Raw genomic sequence first — 5,737 nt, forward strand, 5'->3', positions numbered from 1 at the left:
GTCTCTTTGACATCCCCCCCCTCCCAAATTTGGCATTTGAATTGTCTTTGTAAAGTCAGCCTCAAAGATGAAACAAGTACATAATAAAATATTTTTTGATACAAATAACAAATCACAATGGTGTAAACATCTTAAAAAATATACCCACCATTATTCACAGAAGGCACATTAATAAATTAAATACATCATATTATGTCTCCATTCAACACATTTTATGTAATCTTGACATACCTCAAACTTTATTTTCTTTGTGAAAAATCCATAAAGATTGATGTAAAATGTTGAAAAACAACTCAACGTATCAAAACATTCTTGAAATTTATTATTTGTATAGGTATATGGGATGATGTCAATCATCAAGCCAATCTAGACTAAAATGGGTTTCTAAAATTTCTACTTCAAGTATAGGGATTGAAATGCTCTTGACTTGCAAGTACTGCTTCCCAATCTTCTCATCACAAATAACATGTTTCAAGGAACTTAGTCCAAAGATACTTTTTGGAAGCCTTGTCAAATGTGAACACTCTCTCATATCAAGTTCACTCAATTTCTTTAGTTGTCCTATCTCCTCTGGGAGTTGTCTGAGACCATCACATAATGAAATATCTAGATAGTCCAACTGCTCAAGATTTCCAATTGATGCGGGAAGCTCTTTTAAGATTGGTAATGCTGATAGACTTAACACTCTTAGATTGACTAGATTCCCAAGGTTATATGGTAAATTTTGAACAAGATGGCAATTAGTAATAGACCATATTTGAGCATATGGTATATGACAAATGCTAGAGGGAAATATCTCCAAATCGCTACAATGATCCAAGTTAAACACTCTTAGGTTGGTATTGCTAAAGTTCAATGTATTTCCAAACCCTTCACATAAGCTCAATGATAGCTTCTCCAACTTTTGTAGTTCTTTGTTATGGATTTGAATAGGGATATAAAGCAACCTCTCCAAATGGACAACCTTGAGTTCAGTGAGATAAGATAAGGCATCTAGACCTTTCAATGCGGCTCTTTTTGGTGCATAATTAAATACCATGAGAATTTTAAAAATTTTCATGGATTTTAGAAATGGGGGAAGAAAGTATTCACTTGAATTGAATATTAATACCAAAACCTCTACTTTGGGAAAGTTCATTTCATGCCAGTGAATTTCATCCATAGGTCTTGCATGAACATATCACAAATGGAATCCAATTAGAACATTCTATGTTGGTCATAAATATTGATTTTTGGGCTAGTTGTCAACATATTATATGAAAAATTGTGAGAATATAAAATGTACATAAACACAAATAATTTTCTTTCTATGAAAAGAGTAAAAAGGAGGATGCCAAGACTAATAATGTTGTATATAGCTATATATAATAAATCAAGAAAAATAAAGCATTAAATAAATATTTGAAAGTATAGGATCAGATTTAAACAACATTGTATAAACCCACAAATGAGAAACTAAGGCATTTATGTTGAAATAAATCCTAAATATTAGAATATTTTATATTCCACATTGTGTCTATTAAGTACACAAGTAGATATTTATCATATAGTTTTTAAACCTATAAAAAATATGAGTCTTAGTGATTTGAATGTTTCAACTTGCAAAATGTTTAACATAGATGATTAGAGGAATGCTATATATGGAAATCAATATGCTTGTAGAATTGATGCAAGTAATATATGCAAAACAACATGGGGATACCCTTGGCGTGAGAAATTATTTTTAATATCTTAGCTGTGCGAATATAGACAATTTGAGCATCAAGTGCTATATCACTTAGGGATTTCCATTTCTTTGGAAAATCATTCTCCTTGCAATTCATAAGTAACCTCTTCATATGGACTAAATTATCTTGACATCCGAGATACAAGGATAAATCTCGTATTACATCATGTTGAGAAAAGTATAACCTTGAGGCATCTTGATAAGTGAGACTCTCTTTGTTCCTGTTCATCACAAGAAACATGTTAGACCAATCCTTAAAAAGATAACAAGAAACACTATATACATACAATTAAGGGAAATTTTACCTTGAACTATTGGTTAAATTCAAAAGGTTTCTTCTTGCAAGTTTAGACAAGATGATAATGGCATCTTGCCACTCTAGCTTTCTTACATCAACCCAAATATCTAGTAGTACAACAACACATATTTTTTTATTCCCAGGAAATAACCCCAAGTCTAGGAAACATTCCTTGACTACATCATCTAAGGAATCAATGCTAGGCTCCAAACATCTTAGTAGCCCATCTTTTTGATCATCTAATATAGTTTCTCCTTTAGAAATCTTGTTCTTTAACCTCTCCCAAGTGACATGGGGCTGTCCATACAAAGAACTCCCAATCACCTTTAGAGCAAGTGGTAAACCACCACATTTTTCTTGTACCTATAATTCATAAAATAAGATCAAAATTATCATGAAATCTTATGGGATGGTAAAATTATGAATGTTGTTTAAGAGAATTTGTACATATGATCTATTTTAACTTTATAATCATCTACAATAATATATTGATACAAATTTAAAATAGTATACGCAAATGTGTTTTATGTACCCTTTTAGTTTTCTTGTATTATTAGCCCTAAGTCAATAAAAAATGGTAAGTTTTTCATCATCACACTTTATTTTGACTATATAGAATGTATACATGTGAATGAATGCTCATGATCTTTCATAACATGACAATAAAGATAAATTCTCCTAACAACATACCTTACAAGAAAGTTACACACACAACCAAATATAATAAATAATTATTGATTCAAAACTATTAGTTTTATGGTATGAAGTTGAGAACATGTTTCAACCAGTGAAATGATAAAATGTTGTGAAAGGATAAAATGCTATTAAAATTTAACTTTTTATTCCCAAAATTACTATTGTTGTATCGTAGATTGTAAGAAAAGAATTTAATTATATATATACAAAGAAGATCTTTTAGAAAAATAGTACCTTCTTAACTAAATCTTCGTCAATAGTACTTGGAATCGATGTTTGTCCAAAAGCCCAAAAGCAAAAAGAGAAAGAGCATCCACATGACCCAACAATGGCAATTGATACAATTGAGTGAAGGGAGTTATGGGGATAGCAGAACTATCTCTTGTTGTTATAATAGTCTTGTATCTTGTTCCTTCAAAGAGTAACTTCTCTGAAATTGCTCTTGACCAAATGTCATCCAATATCAATAAAGTTGGTTTCGATTGCATCAAAATATGTTGTTGTAGTTGTATATGCCCATCTTCAACACTCTGAAACTCATGTTTCTTCTTTCCAACAATCTTCTCCCACATAGTCTCCAATATTCCTTTAAGGTCTGGGGATAGGGAGACATTGATGAAGATCACATTATTCTTGAAATAACCTAATAATCATAAAGAAAAAAAATATTTTAGATGGTAAATTTCAAAATATAAAGTAAAATATAATTTTAAAATAAAAAATCATATTAAATAATATGTCACACAAGAAGCATTGAGATAAAAAATAATGATAGCAAAAATTTGAACCAATATACATAAATCACGAAAAACACTACCAAAAATACATTGATTCACCAAAAAAAAAAAAATCTACTAATAATTGAATAATTTAAGAAATGATGATAGACACACCATGCAAATTTTTTTTTTTCCGAATATGTTTGAGATCCTCATTGTGCTTAGATGTAGACAATTTTTTTAATTTTAAACAATCATTGGAGATACCAAGATTATTACAACTTTCAATTTCAAATTTGAAAATATGGGCAATTTAAGAGTGTGTTTTCTTTCTCTTAAACGAATTTTGTTTTAATACTGATTGTTAACGCCGACACGATTTGTCGGTTAAAGTAAAAGTCATGCGTATGGAATTAATATTTTGGTAGTGAGGCAGGTCGCACTAACTTTTGACATATTCTAGTCGTGTTGGATACTTCGTCTTTTCATGCATTTTTACTGTGTAGATGTGAACGGCTTGAATTATACATATTAAGTTTATATTTTTAGATGTTAAAATGATAAATACTCAGAATAAACTCAAATTCTATAAACTTTATATATTAATTAATATGTATGATTTAAGATTGGCCGTATAAATGCCGCTGCCATCTTTCAACCAAATCAAATCTGTGGAATTTCCTACCATTACAGTGCTGTCAATCAAATCAACTGAAGTCATTTTTCGAAACTTAGCAGGCCGTTGCTTAATATAAGCATTAGAACCCGTGATCTGTACAGCTCACAGGTATACGTCTCATTCATGCATAGGAAAGTAATGTGGGTATCAAGTTTTCCTAGGAATTTTTAAAGTAGAACATCTTTCAGTCGGTTATTGTTTTCAATTTATTTATGGTGTCGGCATTGATTTTTGATTTTTAAGGCAAAGATGATCCGGCTGGGATTCTGAGATCAATGGCTCATACTTCATAATAGGACGGAAGACCACAGATTTAATCCTGGTAGTTCTTTTTCTATAAAGCTTTTTAGTTCGACATATTCTATTGCTTTCAAATTGTGTAATCTTTATTTTTATTTGTGTTGGTTACTTTACCTTTTCATGCGTTCCCATTCCGTAGATGCCACCACCGTCCTTCAGGAATAATGCTGGGCACAAGGTCATTGGTGCTCTAATTTTGATTTCCTGATTACGGCTTTATCTTTGTTTAGGCATTTGGTATAGATGGTATATGAAGTTTAATGATTTTTTGCGAACGTTGCATAGGAGGAAGTTGAAGCTATAGAGAACATGCAAATAAGTTTCTTATGAATTGTGAGGTTTTAAAAGATGGTGGTTTTACGATATTATTTGACTTCTAAGGAGGTGTATGAAAAAAAAACATCATGGGAAACTAGTAGTTTAGATCTAGTGTTTTTGATAGTATGTACGTGAAAATTTCAAACATTCGTATGTCATTGAAGTAATCACATTCATATATAAATTAGTCATGGGATGTCTAATTTGATTACAGGTTGAGCTGAGAGATGACCACAAATATGGTTTCTATTGAATTAGGTCTTACTTGGACCAACGAAGTAATAAAACCCATGTTTATGGCTCAACCCTTGTCTTGAGAAGAAGCTAGTGTTGATTGAGTTAGACCTAGTTCTCTCCTCCTTCCAAACACCCCACATATCCTTGTAGGGGATTTCATGGGCAAGACAAATTTGGGGAAGGGCTTAGGGGAAAATACCAATCTTAAGTTAACTTTTAAGAATTTGTGGAGTGCAATCATATAATAGAAATACCTATGAAGAAGGACTCATATAATTGGACTAATCCTATGCTCAGATTCAATAACATTGTCAAAAAAATATAGAGATTCCTCAACAAGTTAATCCTGGTACAAATTCCTTCACATGTGAATGCAATCTAATTCCTATTTTAGGTTAGACTATTATCTGATTCATTTAAGTGTTGTTAGTGACAAGTTTCTAGAGAGAATACCCTTTAAATTTGAGAACCTAAAGATGAAAGACCTTGACTTCCTTCACCTGATTGATGGTGGTCTAAGGTTTCCCAATCAAGAACAAAGATGTTCTACCTTGTTGAAAATTTGAGATATGTAAAAATAAAGTCAAAGAAATGGAAGATGGAATACTTCAAGAACATATTTGAATTCAAGAAGGAACTAGGAGGTAAATTGCAGGAATGAATCAACAAAGATTCTTTGTAGAGAAGGAACTCATGAAGAAGTACTAAGATGTTTTGGCCAAAGAGGAGGTGATTTGGAGATAAAAATAAAGAGAAATATGGTT

At 31.3% G+C, this 5,737-nt stretch overlaps 1 pseudogene; it reads right to left on the reverse strand.

The window, feature by feature from the left end:
- Positions 1 to 349: 349 nt before the first annotated feature.
- On the reverse strand, positions 350 to 4,601 carry LOC131048467 (probable disease resistance protein At4g33300; annotated as a pseudogene).
- Positions 4,602 to 5,737: the final 1,136 nt, after the last annotated feature.

The sequence above is a fragment of the Cryptomeria japonica genome, unplaced genomic scaffold (assembly GCF_030272615.1).
Source record: "Cryptomeria japonica unplaced genomic scaffold, Sugi_1.0 HiC_scaffold_612, whole genome shotgun sequence".
Taxonomy (NCBI): Eukaryota; Viridiplantae; Streptophyta; class Pinopsida; order Cupressales; family Cupressaceae; genus Cryptomeria; species Cryptomeria japonica.